This window comes from Jaculus jaculus, chromosome 4 (assembly GCF_020740685.1).
Source record: "Jaculus jaculus isolate mJacJac1 chromosome 4, mJacJac1.mat.Y.cur, whole genome shotgun sequence".
Classification (NCBI taxonomy): Eukaryota; Metazoa; Chordata; class Mammalia; order Rodentia; family Dipodidae; genus Jaculus; species Jaculus jaculus.
In genome coordinates this window covers 31,864,332-31,885,361 of record NC_059105.1, presented here as the reverse complement: position 1 = coordinate 31,885,361, position 21,030 = coordinate 31,864,332, and the positions used below count along the sequence as shown (strand labels likewise).

General features: G+C 41.8%; 1 protein-coding gene across 3 annotated transcripts in view; it reads right to left on the bottom strand.

Annotated features, from left to right (window-relative positions):
* Positions 1-15,447, bottom strand: part of Plekhm3 (pleckstrin homology domain containing M3) — a 174,632-nt gene extending 159,185 nt beyond the window's left edge. For 2 of the 3 annotated variants that reach the window (XM_045147391.1, XM_045147393.1), the window contains exons 1-2: positions 15,383-15,447; positions 14,694-14,808 (exon numbers count right to left, since the gene is read on the bottom strand). The gene's annotated coding sequence lies outside the window, so the exon portion shown is untranslated. Of the gene's footprint in view, positions 1-14,248; positions 14,309-14,693; positions 14,809-15,382 lie in introns of those variants that run through there. The other variant, XM_045147392.1, reaches the window with a different exon arrangement.
* Positions 15,448-21,030: the final 5,583 nt, after the last annotated feature.

Sequence of the window (21,030 nt, the reverse complement as noted above, 5' to 3'; positions counted from 1 at the left end):
TTCCATACTATACATGCCTCTTTCCCTCCAAACTGGAGTACTACTGAATGAAGTTTATGCTTTTCAAACTCAAGTGTTTGCTGACAGTTATCACTAAGTTACCCTCTGCCCATTTCTACCCACTCTTTAAGCCCCATTCAAATGCCACCTCTTGGGCAAGCTTCCTTTGAGTCCTGATCCTAAATGGCCTTTACTTTCTATAAACAGCCACAGGATGTTTTTGGCACACCCCCACCCCAACATCCACCGCATGCTGCGTGTTCTTCCTCATACACTGCTGCTGCTGCTGATGACAGTGATAATGATGGTGACAATGACAACTTAACATCTACTTTGTGAGGGCTAGAGGGATGTCTTAGTTAAGGCGCTTGCCTGAAAAGCCTAAGGAACCAGGTTCGAGTCCCCAGTACCCATGTAAGCTAGATGCACAAGGTGTTGCATGCTTCTGGCACTCATTTGCAGTGGCTGGAGGCCCTGGCATAACTACTGACACACTCTCTCTATCGGCCTCTTTCTCTCTCAAAATAAATAAATAATTCGAAAAAAATCTACTTTGTGCTAGGTGCGCTGCATGGTACTTTATGTCTCTAAGGCCCACAAACTCTTTGAGTGCTACAATATTTAGTTTACAAATGAAGAAACAGACTCAATAATATCAAGTACCTTACCTTGACTAAGGTTACACAGCTACCTACTGGACTTAAAACAGCCAGAGAGTAACAATTCTGCCCTTTTCTACCTTCCTAGTGCTCAATGGGCCTAAAACTGTGGCTGGAACCCAGTGAGAAGTGAATAAATCCTTGCTGAATATGTAACTGAACAAGGAGCATATTTTCAAAGCAATGATTTTATATATACATACATACATACATATATATATATATATATATATATGGTATACACATTTTACATATTCATATACATTACATACATATAAACTGCATGCATAGTTTTCTGGCAGAAGTATATTGGAACTCATTATAAGTTTACATTAGTAAACTTTGACTTAAAGTGTCATATTGATTCAAGCTTTTCCATTTTGTCTTGGCAAAGAAAGCTTTCTACCCACTGAATCATGGCAAACATCAGGGAGCAAAGACCTCACCGAGCTCTTCTATAGAAACAAAAACACCTGTGCAGAATGCAGGGATTATTTCATGACCCACTACACTATCAGCAACTTGGTCTCATTTCTCAATGACTTTGAGCATAAGCTCCTTGTCATGTCTCCTTTGAAATGTCTCAATCAGCCTAAAACATCATTACATCTCTGCACTTTTTTATCATTTTCCACCTGCAAAACCTTGTGACCTTTGATGCCACAAATGTTTTCCCAGAAACCAAGTTAAATATAAGCACAGCACTTCAGATCTCTGATCGCTCTGTTATCAAAGGTAGCAATGTTACTAGCCCCTGTGTCACCACTAGACTGGGAAGCCCACTGTCATAAAACTACCAGAGTTCCAATAATTCCCTGCTCTTAGAAAAAAAACTGACAGACACAAGTTTCAGTTCCGAAAATGTCTAAAAATGCAGGCATGATGTCTCCATTTCTTCTTGCCTCCATAACAAGAAATGATTAAAATCAAAGGAGTCACTCCAACCAGGGGTGCAGGTGAAGAAGGTGAGACTTTCACCATAAAAACAACTTTGGCTAGGCCTGGTGGTGCTACTTTGTAATTCTAATGCTTGAAGGGCTCAGGCAGGAGGAAGATATGCTCAGGATCTGCCTGGCAAGCTGAGTGAGACCCTGTCTCAGAGCAAAAAGTAAAAAGAGGGCCAGGGATGTAGATTAATTGCAGAGTACTTGCTTAGTATGACCCAAGCCCTCTGCTTAATACCCATGCTCACAGAAAACTAGAACATATGTTGCTAGTGTCAGCCCCTAACTGCAAGAGGCAATAACTGATCTGATGTTCATAGGGACCTACGGGAGCTGAGCTCTCTGGCAAGGGCTAAATGTGTGTCAGATGGTAACAAAGAAAATAAGAAGGAGGTTTAGTAAGAGATGCAAAATACCCCCCATATAACATCAGTTATTATTATTTATAATCTTCTACTTGAAAGCAAAATGAAGATTGTGTTTCCCAACTCATACAACCTGGAGTTTCCTTCACTTTTCTCATACATCTCCTCAAATTCAGTTAGCCTGTGGGAAAATCACATGGCTTTACTAACAATACTCATTTTCCACATGCATTGTTTAGGTTTGGGTTTATGAAATGTCTGGTGGGCTTTTAACACATACCTGTAGTCATCTCAACAGACAGAGGTGCAGAAAGTGATAGGAGTATTCCAACCCTGGTGAAAGATATGACTCATCATCATGGGTCTAGGGTCCCACTGGGAAGATAAAGAAGCTTCCGACATCCCTGTCTGATTATTGGGTCCTGTGGGCCACCCAAGTCCAAGCTTCCAAATCACCTTATGGCTCACAGGTGCCATGGTGGTAGGAGTACCACAAATGAGAAGCAGGTTGGACCCAAGCCACCTGCTTGCTCAGTGGGACAGAATACAGCCATGGCAGAGTACAATTTCCAACCCCAGGAAGATCTTCTTGTTCTAGCACTTTCTTCTCAGCTGGATGGCATCCAGCAAGTCAGGCTGACTCCCAGTCTCTCAGTCATCCTCTGCAAAATGGGAATCCTGCCAACGTCTGCCCTATCTGACTTAATGTTGAGAAGCATGAATGCATTATGTACATGAAAGTTCTCAGTCAAGTCCAAAACTACGACTGCCCCCACAGAAGCTAGCTGAGTCCTTACTACACAATCACTGATACTCAGCAAGTATTTACAAAGGATAGATCAAGTATCCAAAAGCTGCTTCACATGGCAGGGTCATAAAACATAGCTAATGACCTTGAAGTGCTGATGGGGAACAGACACCAAAACAAATACAAAAAGTGCCATTACAGAAGTATTCTAAAGGTATTACCAGAACACAAGTAAGAGATCATTAGCAATCAGGGTCAAATAAAAAAATAAAGCATCTCATTGATAACATCAAAATAAAAGAGAATAATTGAGAGGAGGAGAGGATATGATGGAGAGTGGATTTGTAAAGGGGAAAGTGGAGGCAGGGAGGGAATTAATCATGGTTTAACGTCTATAATTATGGAAGTGGTCAATTTTAAAAAGTTAAAAAATAAAGTATCTTAAGTGATAGAACACAGTTAAATGACAATGATATATACAGAAATGCTTTCAAAAAGAAGCCAAAAATACAGGAAACAAATACAGAAACAGCCAATCACACCTGACATGGACATAATTCTGCTTCTGGAATGAAACTCTCAACCTACTTCCAAGACTTATCAGTGTGAGCTCTTATGAACCAACTTATAGGAGGCAAGGATGCAAAGACCTGCTTCACAAGTGGCTCAGGCTTTCTGACACATACGAACATTCCTGTCAGTCCTTACTGGGTGGCCAAGATGCCATGGGAAATGAAGCATTCACTTCCTGGGGACTTGAACACCTTAGGTCATTGCAGATGATTGATTAGCAGAAGGGAGAACACTTACAGTCTTAACCTTAAAAACCACAACATTCACAAACCTGTCTCTATGGGCACTTTGAGCCTGTTAAAGTGAGTCTGGGTCTTTGTTAAATGTTATCCTAAGAGAACCAGACTATTGATGAGGTCTAAACAAAAGGTGATTCATCTGTGTTTGAAATGACAGACGTACTCAGTGGTGACAGGCAGCATTCATGACCCCTTTCTTCTTTGTGAAGTTAATCTATGACAGTGACCTTGGCTACCAATCAGCCTCTGACCAATTTAGTCAGGAAGTAAGCAATGCAGGCAACACCAGACAGAATGTGTTTGCTGGCCTAACAGACAAGCAGCAGATAAGGAAAAATAAAAGTACAATTCATGTTAGTTATCTGCATGTCACAAAAGCCGAAAAGTCCTCTATAGTTATACAAGACAGAGGAAAGGTTTAAAAGTATTAAGAGTAAGACGAGTCAGGACTACCTTTCATCCCCCAAATATGGACTGAAATTTCTTTTGTTTATGGACCATTACCATTGGTATGAAATGGATTTTTATAAAACAATTCTGCAGGTTGGCATACTGCCACAGGAAGATCAGGAGTTTAAGACCAGCTTTAGCTACATAGTGAGTTTGAGGCCAACCCAAGGTACATGGGAATCTGTCTCAAAAACTAAATAAAAAAGCAAACAAAAATCTGCAACGTGTAAACAATTTCAAGTCCAGTTTCAATCACATTTCCTGGACTGACTGGATCTGACAGGAGGATGATAAGCACGTGGCAGCCGGCACGGGAGTAGCTGGGCTTAGCCCTTTACAGGTGCTGCAGAAGCCCTTTTCAGTGTGGATGTGCTCATGATGAGCGGAACAAATACTTAATGAAATGATTCAAAACAAAATGTCATGCTTATAACTCCTAAGCCAAAACCAATATAGTTAATAACCAATAAAGCAAATATTTCCTTAGTACAAACCGGTTAGAACTGCTATGATTATTATCACCACTTTACAGACAAAGAAACTGAAACTGAAAGAGATGAAACCATTTATCTTAGTAATACGTACTGATTAAAATCAACACTAAATACACATAGAGTCCTATATGGCTATTCAAAGCCAATTAATTATCCTGAAACGATATGCTAATATTTCACACACCCAGGGCTTCAAATTTTCATGTCAAATACCAACAACTATAATATTTATTTTTTAATCTGTCTGTTAATTCCATGAAAGAGAGAGCTAATTGATAAATATTACCTTTGCACACAGGGAAATGATTGATACCTAATGCACACACACACACACACACACACACATACACACACACACAGCCTCTATAATCTTTCTGTGTCATTGTAAACCTCCAAGGGAATTGTAGGGGAGAAGTCCCTGAACAAACAGTAAAAACTTGTTCTCTAATAGAGAACTAACCTAAATTCTCTTTATGACCTTGGATACATTACTTGGAATGTTTGCAAGGATATAATTGGGACTTCATTTAGGCCAAACAAATACTTTCACAAATGTTTACAGAGCTCCAATTGCTCAAACCTTTTACTTATGTTTCCCTAAAAACTCATTTTTCATTCAGCCAATAAATAGAAACATGCATGCAAATGTTTGTTTAAAGGAATCTGCATACAAATGTTTCTGTCAAAAACTTTTAGCCAGGCGTGGTGGCGCATGCCTTTAATCCCAGCACTAGGGAGGCAGAGGTAGGAGGATCACTGAGAGTTCGAGGCCACCCTGAGACTACATAGTGAATTCTAGGTCAGCCTGAGCCAGAGTGAGACTCTACTTCGAAAAACCAAAAAATAAAAATAAAAAAATTTAAAAAGCATTTTCAAATTGGGTGTTACTATAGACAATTCAAGCATATTTTTAACTATTAAATTATTAAAATTAAATAATTTAAAAATTAAATACTAAACTATTAAAATTTTAAAAAGTTATAAAGTGTTATTTATTCAAATAAACTGTCTTATCTTAAAGCCAACTTGACTGAAGGGGGTGGCAAATATCAATTATATGATGTTCAAACTGAAGACAAAATTGAGGTACAACTTTTAATCTTATCTTACATTTACTAAAAGTTGAAATGCCAGTTTTCATATTACCACACTACAACAAAAAGACACTTCAACCTTTCAGTGAAGGAAAACTACTTTTGAACCATAAGGTCTGGTATGAGACTTGAGCCTTGGTATTCTATGCACTACTATCAGAAATATGATTCTGGGCAGGCCACTTAGACCTAAATTTCAGTTACTTTGTAATATAGGGCAAATAAAGATCCTGGCCTCACTCACAAAGGTGGTTTTAGAGAACAAGCCAAAAAAAAAGGATGTAGTGCATCATGACCCAAAGCCGGGCCCAGGATGCCTATGGGAGTCTGGTACCTAGGAAAGGTCCGCATACTCTCTTTGATCTTCTATTTTAAAACTACAAACTGGTAGGAAGGGTGGCAAAAGCACTGAGTGGAGGAACCTCTGAAAGTTTTCATGTACTCAAGGGCTCCCCCTGCATAGTTCCAGCAGCAAGAGTTACTCCGCCACGGCTTTTCCAGTGGTCAGGGAGGGGAGCATTCGAAGTGTACAAGTGCTGCATGATGTTGCTCTCCTCCAAGAACACACACATATAGCCCTCTTTTACTTCTAAACTTCTCTATACCTAGAATGCATGCCCTCTCCTCTTTGTAACGTTTCTGGAAAAAAAAAATCTTTAAACTTTCGGAGTCTAATTCTTACCACCCCATTTGCTTCCCCCACACCAAGAAGCAGCCTAGTTCTGTCCCAGCTGAAACTTTATAGGCAAAAGGTCACCAGCAGTTTCTATGTGGTGAAGCCCAGGCGCCTTTTCACTGACTGATGCCTCAGCAGTGTGACCAACTAAACAGCTCTCTACTCCTCTCACAAACCCTCACACGGTCACCTGTGGCACTTCTCCCTCACGGATGGATGCTGGTCTCCCTGGGAGCCAGGTCATGCACTTCCCATGATCCTCTTGTCGAGTTCCGGGCTCCCTCCCCAGTGGTCTCCCTTCCTTGGCTGTAGCTATGAGTGGGGAACAGATGGCCCTGCAGAGCTAGGGGCTGTGTTTGCAACTGCTTTTTGCATAAGAACTAATTCCTAAAATTCACAGACCAAATTCCACATCTTATCCTCAAATCTTCCCCTTCCCAACATTATCTACGGTGTACGGGACATCATCAACCCCCGCCCAAAAAAGATGAGCATCCCCCTTGGCCCTACTGGTTCCCTCACTTGCACTCCACGTCAGCAAGCCACATGAATCCTACTGCTGCACCTTCTGCCAAATCTGCCCGTTTCTCTCCATCCCTGCTGCCGTGGTTCAGTCATCACCACCAAGTCATCTCCCTGGCAGTCTTATCCTCCTCCAACCCAAGCACCGCACTGAACCAAGTGTGCTTTCTAAAATTAAAACCCTGTTGCCTTCTGCTTAAACCAGACATTCCTTAACATTAGCTGGAAGAGCTCACAGCCATTCATCTTCCTGTGCTTAACTCTTGAATCTCCCTTCCTACTCCTAACACCACCCTACTGTGCTTCCAGCCAGAGTTCACAGCGATGAGAATTTTCCCATCTCCTGTCTAGAACTCTTTCTTCCACCACCATCATCCTTATCTCCATCACCACCTCTATTCTGTCCACTTAAGTGTACTGCCCCAAAGTGGCTAAGTCCAGTTCAGCATCAGGTCTATGGAGAGGACTCATCTCCCTGACTTCCCAGGCTCATTCTGAACAACTTCTAAACTCTCCCATATGATACCTGACTTTCTCCACTATAATGCTTCATGTACTGTTTTAAAAGGGCCAGTTTGCCCCTCTGTCTCCTGCAACAAACAAACAGTAAGGTTCATGAAGGCCAAGACTGCCTATTTTGTTTAAGGTTGTATTCTGGACTCCAAGTACAATATTATACCCTAAGCCAGGCATGATGGTTCATGCCTTGAATCTCAGCACTTTGGAGGTAGTGGTAGGAGAATGGCTGTGAGTTCAAAACCAGCTTGGGGCTACGGAATAAGTTCCAGGTTAGTGTTGGCTAAAGTGAGACTCTACCTTGAAAAACACAATATCATGACACAAAACAAGTGCTCAGTCCTTAATTGTTGAATCAAGGAATGAATGGACACCTAAGGTAGAAGAACAATTTAGTAGTGGCAAACCTGGGTCAAGAGCTGGGGATGAGGTCAGTGGCTCATTTCAAGTATGAAAACTTCTGGCTAGGTGTTTGACTTTTCTAACCTATAATACATGTTATGTACTTGGTGACTGAATTTATAACCACATATGCAGACTACAAAAGTGAAGTGAGTAGCTAACTGCCTGCAAGTAAACTGGATAATGCAGAAAATTATAGATTTAATTTACACCAAATTAGACACTGGCCATAATATTAAGGAAAAGTGAATATATAAAAATCTCTACCCTACTTGTAAATGTGACATATAATTAAGGAATCCAATTTGAAATTCATAACTCAAATTTACAATTAATGAGTATATAAAACAAACAAAAACGGAATATAAACAGCGCAGCTAACAATGCAATGGCCTCTATATTTTGACTTTGGTTTCTGCTTATAACTCACAATGCCATCAAGATTAATTACACTCATGGACCAAATAATGCTTTTACCTTATAGTCAACAGGAAAGTAATTCATGAGAGTTTTCTGTGTTTATCATCCCTCGTAGACAATTAAATGAGAGCAAGCAGTGTGTAGACTTCATGACAAGTGGTCATTTCCATCCCACTTGCTCCTTATTGAGTTATCTGAGTTCTTTGGCTTGTACTAGAAACTAGAAAATCATTTGGCACCTAATGAGCCATATACCAAATCCACTCTAAAACAAAAAGAAACTGAAAAAAGGAACTCCTTGCTAGACGTGTCTCCATACCTTTCCTTTGAAGCAGTGAGCATTCTCCATGAGGCAATCAGCTCATGTTGAGCAACCACCCTGGCAAGAGACACTTTTGGTGCTGCTCTTGGGGGGGCGGTGACAGCAGAAGGTGAAGTTACAACACGACAAGGAGGCAAGGGGAACACAGAAGTAGGAGCAGCCATAGCCGGGCATGCCTAGAAACTGTCAAAAGTGGAAGAATTCTAAAATCTTGACTTCAAATCTTTTGAAACTGCTACAAACATATTAAACTGGAGTGACAGTATGCTGAGTGTCTGATAAATGGTCAGTAAATATTAGCTTTAAATGTTTATAACGCAGATGCTACTGGCCTGGGTCCAGCGTGGTATTCCTAGTCCCAACATGCAAGGCATTTCTTTTTCTTCTTTTTGACAAATAGTAACATGATTCTTCCAAGTTCCTTATTTTTCTTTTTACTTGTAAATATAAGGGGGCATATAGCCTACAGCCTAAATCATTAATCTTTAAGATAAAAAAGATGCTTAGGGGCTGGAGAGATGGCTTAGCGGTTAAGCACTTGCCTGTGAAGCCTAAGGACCCCGGTTCGAGGCTCGGTTCCCCAGGTCCCACGTTAGCCAGGTGCACAAGGGGGCGCACGCGTCTGGAGTTCGTTTGCAGAGGCTGGAAGCCCCGGCGCGCCCATTCTCTCTCTCTCCCTCTATCTGTCTTTCTCTCTGTGTCTGTCGCTCTCAAATAAATAAATAAAAATTTTAAAAAAAAGATGCTTAGATAGGTGTGGTGGTGCATGCTTACAATTCTAGCACTGCCAAGGCCAAGGCAAGATCACGAGTTTAAAGCCAGCCTGGGCTACACAGCAAGTTATAGACCTGTCTGGGCTACATATAGTGAGTCCAGATTGTCAAAAACAATCAGTTAAGTAGAAAAGCCAAGTAAAAGAAACAAATGTGCATTTTTATTACTTCACTATGTCAATCCTTCTTAAAAGTTATTTGTATATATTATTCAACTTTATTTTCAATCTTTCTGTAACTTTTGCCACACATATAAGTTAGTTATGAATTTATTATCTCCAATGTTTATATAGTATTTTAGAGTTATTCTACTCCTCACTATATATATAGCTTTAAAACATTTATTGATATTTGTGACTATAAAAAAGTACTAAAAGCATACTGTTCAATATTTTGAAAATAAGAGAAAAGAATAAAAGACAAAAGAAACAACACATTCAAATTCCTTTTTATTTATTTATTTACTTATTTTGGGAGAGAGTGAGAGAGAAAGAATGGGCATGCCAGAGCCTCTAGACACTGCAAAGGAACTCCAGATACATCCACTACTTTGTACATTTGGCCTATGTGGGTACTGGGGAATCAAACCTGGGTCTTCAGGCTTGGCAAGCAAATACCTTAACTGCTAAGGCATCTCTCCAGCCCCTTATTCACTTTCTAATGGGGGGAAGCACTGCCCTATTTTGTACCTTTAGTTTTTCCCCTACGTGAGGTTTAAAAGGAATGAAAGAAAAATAGTTGAAAACATAGTAGATAAGGTTTTCTATGGTCCTTCTCCCACTTAACGACAATTGGTAGCATCTTTCCATACTGCTATGGTTCTTCAAAAAGAGAGCTGTAAATGTTTGTGTAACACTGCATCTTTTGATGGAAGCACAATTTCCTTGTTCCCCTGTTACTGAGCGTTTGGGTTATTGCCAATATTTTCTTTTGTTTTCAAGGTAGGGTCTCTCTTTAGCCCATGCTGACCTGGAATTCACGAGGCAGTCCCAGGGTGGCCTCGAAGTCACAGCAATCCTCCTACCTTGGCCTTCTGAGTGCCAAGATTAAAGGCAGGCACCACCACACCTGCCTGCCAGTATTTTTCTTAATAAGAAATCTTTGAACATTAACATTTCTTATAGATTACTTTAGAATTCTAAAAGAGAAACTACTGGGCCAAAGGCAGGCTTTTTATAATTTAGTCATAGCATTTTTCAAAACTGTTGTAAAAATGCATCATGACATTTGAGAGTGTTTACTCCATGACATATTAATTGATATGGAGAATTAGAACATTTTGAAATTTATGTTAATTTGTAAGCTGGAAAAATGGCACCTTGCTATTGTTTCCATTTTTATTTCTCTGATTAATGGAAGAAACTCATTTAAAAAATATTTATTACTTTTTGTGTATGAATGGGTATACAATGTCATGCATGTACCACTTTGTATCTGACTTTATGTGGGCACTAGGTAATCAAACCCTAGCCAACAGGCTTTGCAAACAAGTGTCTTTATCTGCTAAGCCATCTCCCCATCCCAACAACTTAGTAAGTTTTTTTTTTTCCCCCCTGTGGAGAGTATGTTAGTCAACTCTCTGTTGTTACAATGAAATTCTTGAGATAATCAACTTATAAAGAGCTTTACATTAGCTCACAGCTTTGGAGGTTTCAGTCTATGATCAACTGGTCCCATTGTACCTGGGACGGTGGCAAGGCAGCATAATCAGGATCAGAATGTACATTGGAGCAAAACCATTAAATCATGAAACAAGGAAGAAAGAGACAGAGAAGGGGCGGGGAGAGAGAAAATAGGTAAGACCAGAGTCCCACTATCTCTTTTGAGGACATGCCCAGAATGTCCTATAGACCCTATGAAAATCCACCTCTTAAAAGTCCTATTCCTTTTCAAAAGTGCTCTGGGCACTAAGCTGTTAACACACAGATCTCTAATATTTCACATCCAAACTACGATGATCTGCTTGTTTCTTTTGTTCATATTTTCTGTTGGATTCTATGTTTCCTACTGCTGTGCAACCAATTCTCATACACTGAGTAGCTTCAGACAGCATCCATGGCTCAGGGTCCCTTTCATCATACTGAAATTAAGGCATTAGCTAAGCAGGAGTGGACTTCCATTTAGAAATTCTGGTAAAGAATCCCATCTGAAGCTTATCTGAGTTGGTGTCAAAACAAACAAACAAAAAACCAGTTCTTTGTTGCCTTAGGTCTGCCATGCTCATTGTATATGTGCTGTTAGCCAAGGGCCAGCCTCGGGAATTTCAGGCCTCCTGAATGTCCTAAGGCTGCATGAATTACTTCTCAACTGTACCCTCCATTTTGCATGTATATGTATGCATGGTGTGTGTGTATTTTCATATGTGTGTGGGCACATGTGAATGTGGGTGTTTGTGCACATGTATATGGAGGTGAAAGGTAGATATCAGGTGTTTCTCCAACACTCTTCACTTTATTCTTTGAGACAGCATCCTTTGCTGAACACAGCTCATCAATTTGGCTCGACTAGCTAGCTGATGAGCCCCAAGACGTCCCTGTCTCCCTTGTCTTAGTGCTAGGGTTACAGGAGTGCACCATCATGCCCAGCATTTATCCATGGGCACTGGGGAGCTCAGTACTTTGCATACTAAGCCATCTTCCTAGTCCTAGCTCCTACATCTTTAACTCAACAACAATATGTTGAGTCTCCGCATCCCTCAAATCTCTCTGATTTCCAAGCCAGAGAAAGCTCTCTACTCAAAAGAGCACTGACCTACCTAATCTCTCTCTCCTGAATTCAACAGTGTCATACAACACAAACAGTAAAGAGAATAATGTCTTCCATGCACGAGTTCCAAGAATTAAGAGGAAACAATCTTGGCAGAGTGTATTTTCAGAAGTACAATTGACCCTGAGTCTTATATGCCTTGCATGTTTTATGATGAATTTACTGAATAAATGTATGTTCCTCATAACTGTCAGAAGCTGCAGGTTCACAATGGTAAAGGCAACCTTGGATGAGGCTGTTGTGTGTTAATAAAGATTTCTGAGACTACACCATTGCTAGTAGTAACATTTAAATTTTTAAAAATGTTATTTATTCATGTGAGTAGGTGGCTGGACAATGTAACTCAGGAAAACAGGCTTTGCAAGCAAGCACCTTTAACCACTGACCTATCTCCCTAGGCCCCTAAAATTTTTCTTTAATTTTATTTGTTTATTTGACAGAGCGAGAGAGAAAGAGGGTGCGAGAAACAGAATGAGCACTCCAGGGCCTCCTGCCACTGCAAACGAACTCCAGATGCATGCGCCACCTTGTGCAGCTGCCTTATGTGGGTCCTGGGTAATTGAACCAACATCCTTTGGCTTTGCAGGCAAACACCTTGAATGCTAAGCCATTTCTCCAGCCCCTCTAAAAATTTTAATTGTAGTAAAATACACACAACATGAAATTTCTCATCTTAACCACTCTTGAATATAGTTAATTTCATTCACATTGTTGTGAAATCTAACCTCTAGAATTCTTTCCATCTTACAAAACTGGAACTCTACCCATTAACCAAGAACTTTCTCTTCCCTTCCTCCCTCTACCACTTGATAATCACCAATCTACTCTTTAATACCAGAATACTTTTTCTTTTATGAATATAACAACAAATATATATAGCAATTATTATCTATTAGGTACTGTTCCAAGCATTTTAAAATATGAAATTATTAAATCCACATAAAATCCTTAATAATCCTTATCATTCCCATTTTATCCAAGATTACGGTAATCTGCCCAAGTTAAACGACTAGGAAATGACCCAGCAGGAATTTAAACTTAGGTGATCTGTTTTTTCACATCTTCCTAGAACCTGACAGTAAGAAAACTATTTACTAAAGGCTAACTCATTTAGGCAATAATATTATTTCTTGCTGCCTGATTATAAAATGCTCTTCAGGTGCAATTTAACCTGAAATATTAAATATTTCTTCTAAATAGAAATTAGGCTATGTGGCACATGACTGCTGACCCTTTAAAGACCTTGTTGTTCTTAATACATTTTCTTGAAGTTAATGAAACAAAAACTAGTACTTTATTGTAGGCACATCAACTGTAACTTATAAGTACTATTTTGTGGTACTGTACAAATCACAATTCACTATGATTCACTTTTTTTTTTGGTTTCTCAAGGTAGCTCTAGCCCAGGCTGACTTGGAATTCATTCACTATGTAGTCTCAGGCTGGCCTGGAACTCACAGAGATCCTCTTACCTCTGCCTTCTGAGTTCTAGGATTAAAGGTGTGCACCACCACGGCCGGCTTTTTATTTTTTTAAGGAAACAAACTGAAGTGTTTGTAGTTCTTTTCAAAAAAAAAAAAAAAAAAGCAAAAAAGTGGGGGGGGGAGGACAGAAAAAAATCCTCCAAATAAATTTACAACATGGCTTAATCTGTTGTACCTCGTAAACTCAAGTTTGTCTTGCTTTGCGAGCCGCGCATATAGACCCGTGTCCATTTGTCATTCAGACAGAGTAGTTTTTGGTTTTTTTTTTTCTTTTAGTTTAAGGGGTGGGTCTGAGCTTTCCTTATCTTCATTTTTGAGCTTAGTAATCCTTCCATACAAGCACAATTCATGCTTGTCGTCATACATGCGGCGTCATTTACTACACATTTAAAATGGACAGAGTCCGCAGAAAGAGCACACATCTGGGAGCCCAGCTCTATGTGGGCTAACAGCTCTGCTGGGGTTTGGTTTCTACGATCGCTGGGGAGAGGTCACTAAAAACAACGCACGGAACGGGATCACCTCATTTCAACTACTTTCCACGCGTATGTTACTTGATTCACACACACAAAAAAAAGCAGACAGCGCATCATGTACCCTCCCCTCACTCACTGTCCACTGCCATGGAGGTCAGTGTCCTGCACGAGATTTAAAACAAACAAACAAGAAAAGCTGCATGGAAGAAACAGCGAAATCACCGCTGCCCCAGGGAGCTTCTGGGTCTTGACATCATCCCGGTCCCTGTGCCCGTCCCCTCCCCCGCGGGCCCGCCGCACGGCACCGCAGCAGGCAGACGCTCACCGGTGGCTCCGCTCCCTTCCCCCGCGGGGCCTGCCGCCGCTCGTGGCCCGGCGGCCCGCCCTCCTGCAGGTGACAGCCGCTCGCGTCCGGCCGCCGACCATCCCTGCCCGGCTCTGTTTACAAGCGGCTCCGCGCGGTCCCACCCTTCAACGCTTCCCCGCGCCAGCCCCGCAGACAGAGCCGGATGCACAAGGTTCCGGCCGCGAGCCCCGGTTCCTGCCGCGGAAGGCTGCGGCGACCGGGCGGGGCCTCGGCCGCGCCCGCCAGGCGTCCCTGCCGCTTTGTTTTCTGCGTTCCCGTCGCACACCTTGGGAAGACGACGGCCTGTGCCAACAGCCCCTCTGCCCCTTCCAGCGCCAAAATGGATGTTTCCCATTGGCAATGGTCACTTGGAACACCTCAGGACCCGGCAACTTTCAGCAGTTCTCTTGTCTAAGAAAATTACCCAAGAGATGAATGACTTCATTCCAGAGGTTACTTTGCAATGCCGGGTTTGGAGCTGCGATGCAAGTTAGGTTTCACAGGTTGAAAGGGTGTGCTTTTTAACTCCACAGGGATTCCTGGCAAAAAGAGAGACAGAGAGAGAGAGAGAGGGAGAGAGAGGGAGAGAGGGAGAGAAAGAACACTCAGGCTTGGAGCACAGGATGGTCTTATTGGCTCTTAGTGTTATCCCCTCCTGAAGTCTCCTGGCCACCCGGAAAGAATGGACTATTCTATCCTTCCTTACAGTTCCTGCCTTAGTTCTCCATCATAGCATTCTTCTTAGTCATTTCTCTATTGTAATTACAAATGTACTTATCTGTTTTATTAACTCGTCCACCTCTGGCCCAGTCTCACCTATAAATTCCCTGAGGACAAATGTTTTGATTCACTCACTACTGCATAATAGGCAACAGTACTCTCTGTATACATTTTGGAATGAATGAATAAAAGATGCAAGAAGGTATTACCAGGATCACAAAGAGCAGCATCACAGAAATTTAAAAATATGACTCCAAAGCCCCCACTTCTAAAAATTAATAAGCAAATTTTAACCAGTGAAAAATTTTTTCAATACCCCTTAGCTAATGTTCAGAAAAATAAATAAGCTTTAAAAACTTTAAAATTGCAGTATATTTCTGTTACCGTTATTACCTGAACTTGTAATGTTCTCTTTTGCTTCAGGCATTGTGCATATGGTTCACGCAGAGATCTTTCACCCTCATCTTACCCTTTGAATCTGGCTGATAGCTCCTTGTTCTTAAAGAAGCAGATGACATCACACCCTTCCTGGAACCCTTCTCTGAACAAGGGGAAACTGCTCTTTGACTGGGCTCAGAGGAATTCACATGTTCCTCTGAAAATATGCTCATAAAACTGCCACATTTGTATCTAAATTTATCAGTCTTCCAGTTAGATTAGTGATTCTCAAAATTTAATGTGTCTTCTAAGACGATGCTTCTCAAATTTTAATGCGTGTGGATCCTGTTGAAATGAAGAGCCTGATTCCATGGGTCTGGGTTGGGATCTCAGTACCTCCGATGAACTCTCAGGCAATGCCACACTTTGAGTGGCAAGTTCATAAGTTAAACACTCACAAACTTTTAGTCTAGAGGTCTGCTTTCCATAACATCTGCATGCTAAGACCATCCTACTGCTTCTGGTAACCTTGTCGTGGTCATAGTGGTTGTTAGTTACGTTTCTCACTGTGACCAAATAAGTGCCTGACAAGAAGCAACTTAAGAAAAGTTTATTTTGGCTTGCGGTTTGAAAGGATACAGCACATCATGGCAGGGCAGAGCTGACGGCAAGAGAGTGAGGTGGCTGGTAACATAGTGTACTCAGTCAAGAAGCAGATACGACAGGAAGTTGGGCTACTTCCAATGACTCACTACTGCCTGATAGTCTCAAGACTCACTACCAAACCTCAAGACACATGGCTGGAGCCAAAGCATTCAAACACTGAAGTATATGTGGGACAGGGTGCAGTTCCCATTCAAACAACAGAGGCAGTGTCTCTGGAAACTTTTGATCTGAAGTCTTGGAACATGCCTTGCTTGTTGGATCGCAACCCTGGATATGAATTGGAGAGTTGTGGTGGCCATCTTTTCTACTAAGAGTGGGATACGGTTAGGGTGACTGGACCCCTGAAGGTAAAAAGAGCAAGAAAGTTTACACTTGCTAGAAATCAAAGATGATCTGACTTCGTATGTCCTGCCTAGTTCCCTAGACCTGTTTTTCCAAAAACAATCAGGACCCCTCCTGGGAGGGAGGTCTTTCATAGGATTTGAACATTGTGGTTGGTCAAGTTCAGCCCCTGGAACTTGGTGCCAGGGCTAACCTCTTCCTAAGACAGCCCCTAGTCCTAACCAACCAGCTTTCCCCCTGGTTCAACTGAGCCAGAAGACAGCCCACCACTAAAAAGTTATAAATATCTTTATAAGGAGAGGGCAAGCTCTCTGACCACCTGGTAACTTCCAGCTGTGGGTGAGTTTTGCCTCAGCTGGCCCAGCCAGGAGGCCCTGTAGCCCTTACTTTCCACATGGGTTCCTTTATCCACCCCAGCTCCCCACATGGCAGGAACTCCTTGAACATTCTTTTCTCTTTTCTTTCCATACTTTTTTCTAGGCCCTCTATGTGGGATCTCTAGCTATGTTGGTGTCTCTCCTTGGCTCTGTACTTCCCTCAATAAATATAATAATTTAATAATTATCCTTCTCAGTCTCTTATACTCAATTCTTTTATTAAAGTTAGAAACAGGCTGGGCGTGGTGGCACATGCCTTTAATCCCACCACTTGGGAGGCAGAAAGGTAGGAGAATCGCCATGAGTTTGAGGCCACCCTGAGACTACATAGTGAATTCCAGGTCAGCCTGAGCTAGAGTGAGACCCTACCTCAGAAAAAAAAAAATTAGAAACAAACCTATGGTTTATGGTTCAAGGACTTTCCTGGACCCCTATCACCCTGTTATACTACCCCATGGAGAATACCTTTCTGCCGAAGGAGGGAAGAAGGTTGACTGGAGTGAAGGTAGAAAAGACACCAAGGGCTGAATGGAGATTTGGGGAGGGGAAAGAGAGAAGCCAGATGTGGTGGTTTGAATCAGGTGCCCCTCCCCATAAACGTATGTGTTCTTTTTATTCAAGGTAGGGTCTCACCCTAGCCCAGGCTGACCTGAAATTCACTATGTAGTCTCAGGGTGGTCTCAACCTCATGGCAATCCTCCTACCTCGGCTTCTCGAGTGCTCGGATTAAAGGTGTACCCCACCACACTTGGCCAGTTTATGGGTTCTGAATCCTAAGGCAATTTGGGAATTGGAGCCTCCTGAAAGCAGGGTATTGCTGGGAGCAGGCTTGTGTATGTTATAGCCAGCTTTCCCTTGCCAATGTTTGGCATACTATTCAGCTGCTGTTGTCCACCTGGTGTTGGCCAGGAGGTGATTTCCAGCTTCTGCTTATGCTACATTTTCCCCTGCCATCATGGAGCTTCCACTTGAGTTTGTCAAAATAAACCCTTTCCTTCCACAAGTTACTCTAGATCAGGTGTTTTCTACCAGCAATGCAAAGTTAACTGCAATACTAAAGAAAAGAGCTAATAAAATTGAGTCCTGGGGCTGGAGATATAGCTCAGCAGTTAAGATGCTTGTCTAAAACGCCTAAGGACTCAGGTTCAATTCTCAAATATATATATATATGTGAGAGAGAGAGAAATGGTCATATATATATATTTGATTGAATCCCATGATCTCTTCAGGCCAGAAGCTAATCTTACCTCATGGGTATGACATCAACTAAATCTCTGGCTGCTCAAAGTTACTGAGTATTTTCTGTCATTTACAATCAGAATGTCTTGGCTGACAGATTACCTTTCCTGACTTATCTTCACAGACTCCTTTCTTCACACTCTCTACCTCAAACATGCGCATTTGTTTTTACTCCTCCTGGTTACTCCTCACCTCTTCATTTCTTATTACACTGTTTTGGATTCTGTATTTTATTCATTCCAGTTTGATTTAGGCATAAGTGACAGTTTTTCCCATTAGATATTCCCCCATTTTATCCTTTAAAGGACAGAGGCATTACCATATTTACATTTTCATTTATTATGCCATTTACCAGGGTATCTAGCCAATTATCTCAATAAATGTTGAAGGCCTGGGATATAGCTCCGCGCACTTGTGCAGCATGCATGAAGGCCTTGTATTCCATGCCAAGTACTGCCCTCCTCCCACCCAAAATGTTGTTGAAATTAAATAGCTGGGCCAGGTGTGGTGGTACTGTACTTGGGAGGCACAGGTTGGAGGATCATTGTGAGTTCAAGGCCACCCTGAGACTACATAGTGAATTCCAGGTAAGCCTGGACTAGAGTGAGACCCTACATGACCCCCCCCCAAAAAAAAAGAAAAAAAAGGTAAGTAGCTGGGCTAGGGTATTATTCAATGGGAGGATGCTTGCCTACTATGTGTAAGGCCCTGGGTTCAATCTCCAGCACCACAAAAATATGAAATGAAATACCAAATAACGCACAAAGAGATGCCATTGTTGCAAACCTTCATTAGATTTATTTAGCTTGTGTTTGTGTGTGTGTGTGTGTGTGTGTGTGTGTGTGTGTGTGTGTGTATGCACAAACACACATATAATGTGGTGTGTGGTGTGGTGTGTGTGGTGTTTGTGCTCCATATGCTTGCCTGTGGCAGAGGTAGCTCACCTGTGGAGGCCAAAGTGCAACTTTGGGTGTCCCTCTTCTACCTGGTCTTGTTTTGTCTCCTTTTACTAATTGAGGTCCCTGCTCCCCGTGGGACTGGAGCTATAGGCACACCAGGTCATGCCAAGCTGTTTACATAGGTTTGAACTTGGGCAGTCTCAGGTCCCTCAGGCTCTTGTGCTGGTAGAGGAAGCACACTTAACCACTGAGCAATCTTTCCAGCTGCTTCATTAATTATTTTTTACCTTCTAGTCTTCATTTAGTAAAGTAATAAGCCAGAATGGAATAGAGCAATGTTGTCTTCCAAGAAACAAAGTGAAACTACATAAAAATATTTTTTAAATTTGATCAGGTAGCTGGGGAAATAGCTCAGCAGTTGCTTACAAAGCCTGGCGCCTGGGTTCCCAATACCCATGTAAATCCAGATTAATTCATTCATGCTGTCTCTCAAATACAATAAAATTTTTTAAAAAAATAAAATTTGAACCAGCTGGGCATGGTGGCACACACCTTTAATCCCAGCACTCGGGAGGCAGAGGTAGGAGAATTGCTGTGAGTTCAAGGCCATCCTGAGACTACATAGTGAATTCTAGGTCAGCCTGAGCTAGAGTGAGACCCTACCTCAAAAAAAAAAGATTTAAAAAAATTTGTTCAGAAAAAGAGTTGAAGATTATTTAAAACTTATAGTTTAAAACTAAAGACAAATCCCCACTCCTCAAAATATGTCATAATGATTAGAATACTCATTAAAGTCAATACAATATAATCCCTTACATAAATTAAAACTATTTTAGATGGAAATATTAATGACACAAATGGAACCACTCACTGAAAGTATTTAGTGGCTAGGCACCCCCAAGGCCATACTGTGGCGGTTTGAATATGAAATGTCCCCCATGACCTCGTGTGTTTGGGCCTCATACTCAATGCCCAGTTGGTGCAGCCGTTGCAGGGGGAGCCTTGCCAGAAGAGGTGTGTCACTGGGGTGGATCTTGAGGGCTCGCTGCTGCCTCCCAGCAGATGGGACAAGATGTGACGCCCAGCCTCTGCTCTGCCATCCTTTCCATGTCATGTTGAAACTTCCCCTTAAATCTATAACCCGGAACAAACTCACCTCTTCCATATGCTGCTTGTGGTGGGCTGTTTCGTCCCAGCAGTGAGAAGGTTAGTGCTATACATTCCCATTGTTCAAATCTTGAAACACTTCCCTAGAGGTTTGGTAGCTAGCTTATGTCACTAAATTTTCTACATGTCCTAATGTTTCCTGCCTCCTCCCAAAGGAACTTCTCACAGCCCAAGATCTAATACGCAAAGGATTGATCCCTAACCCTGTTTGGTGGGGTGATGAGCACCTCCCAGCCCTACCCTTGCATTACAGCCAGGATTCTTTCTAATGAGATGACCACCAGGCCATTTAGTCTCAGGAAGGTTTTTTTTCTTTGTTTGTTTTGTTTTGTTTTTCAAGGTAGGGTTTCACTCTAGCTCAGGCTGTCCTGGAATTCACTATGTAGTCTCAGGGTGGCCTCAAACTCTCAGAGATCCTCTACCTCTGCCTCCCAAGTGCTGGGATTAAAGGTGTGCGCCACCACTCCTGGCTTGGAGAATTCAAAAGCTTTCTGAAGAGCTGGGTATGGTGGCGCACACCTTTAATCCCAGCACTTGGGAGGCAGAGGTAGGAGGATCGCCATGAGTTCAAAGCCAGTGTGGAACTACACAGTGAATTCCAGGTCAGACTGGACTAGAGACTGTACCTCAAAAAAAAAAGAAGGAGCCGGGCATGGTGGCGCACGCCTTTAATCCCAGCACTTGGGAGGCAGAGATAGGAGGATCACCGTGAGTTCGAAGCCACCCTGAGACTCCATAGTGAATTCCAGGTCAGCCTGGGCTAGAGTGAAACCTTACCTCGAAAAACCAAAAAAAAAAAAAAAGGAAAAGAGAAGAAAAAAACTTTCAATAAAACCAAATATTCAATGATTCTTCACCACCACTATCTGTCAAAGCCTTCCTAACCAATATGATCAGCAACAGGTGATAAAAGTAACAAAAATTAAAGTTCTTTAAGCATTTTGAATGTGACCCTACAACAAGCGTGTTCTAC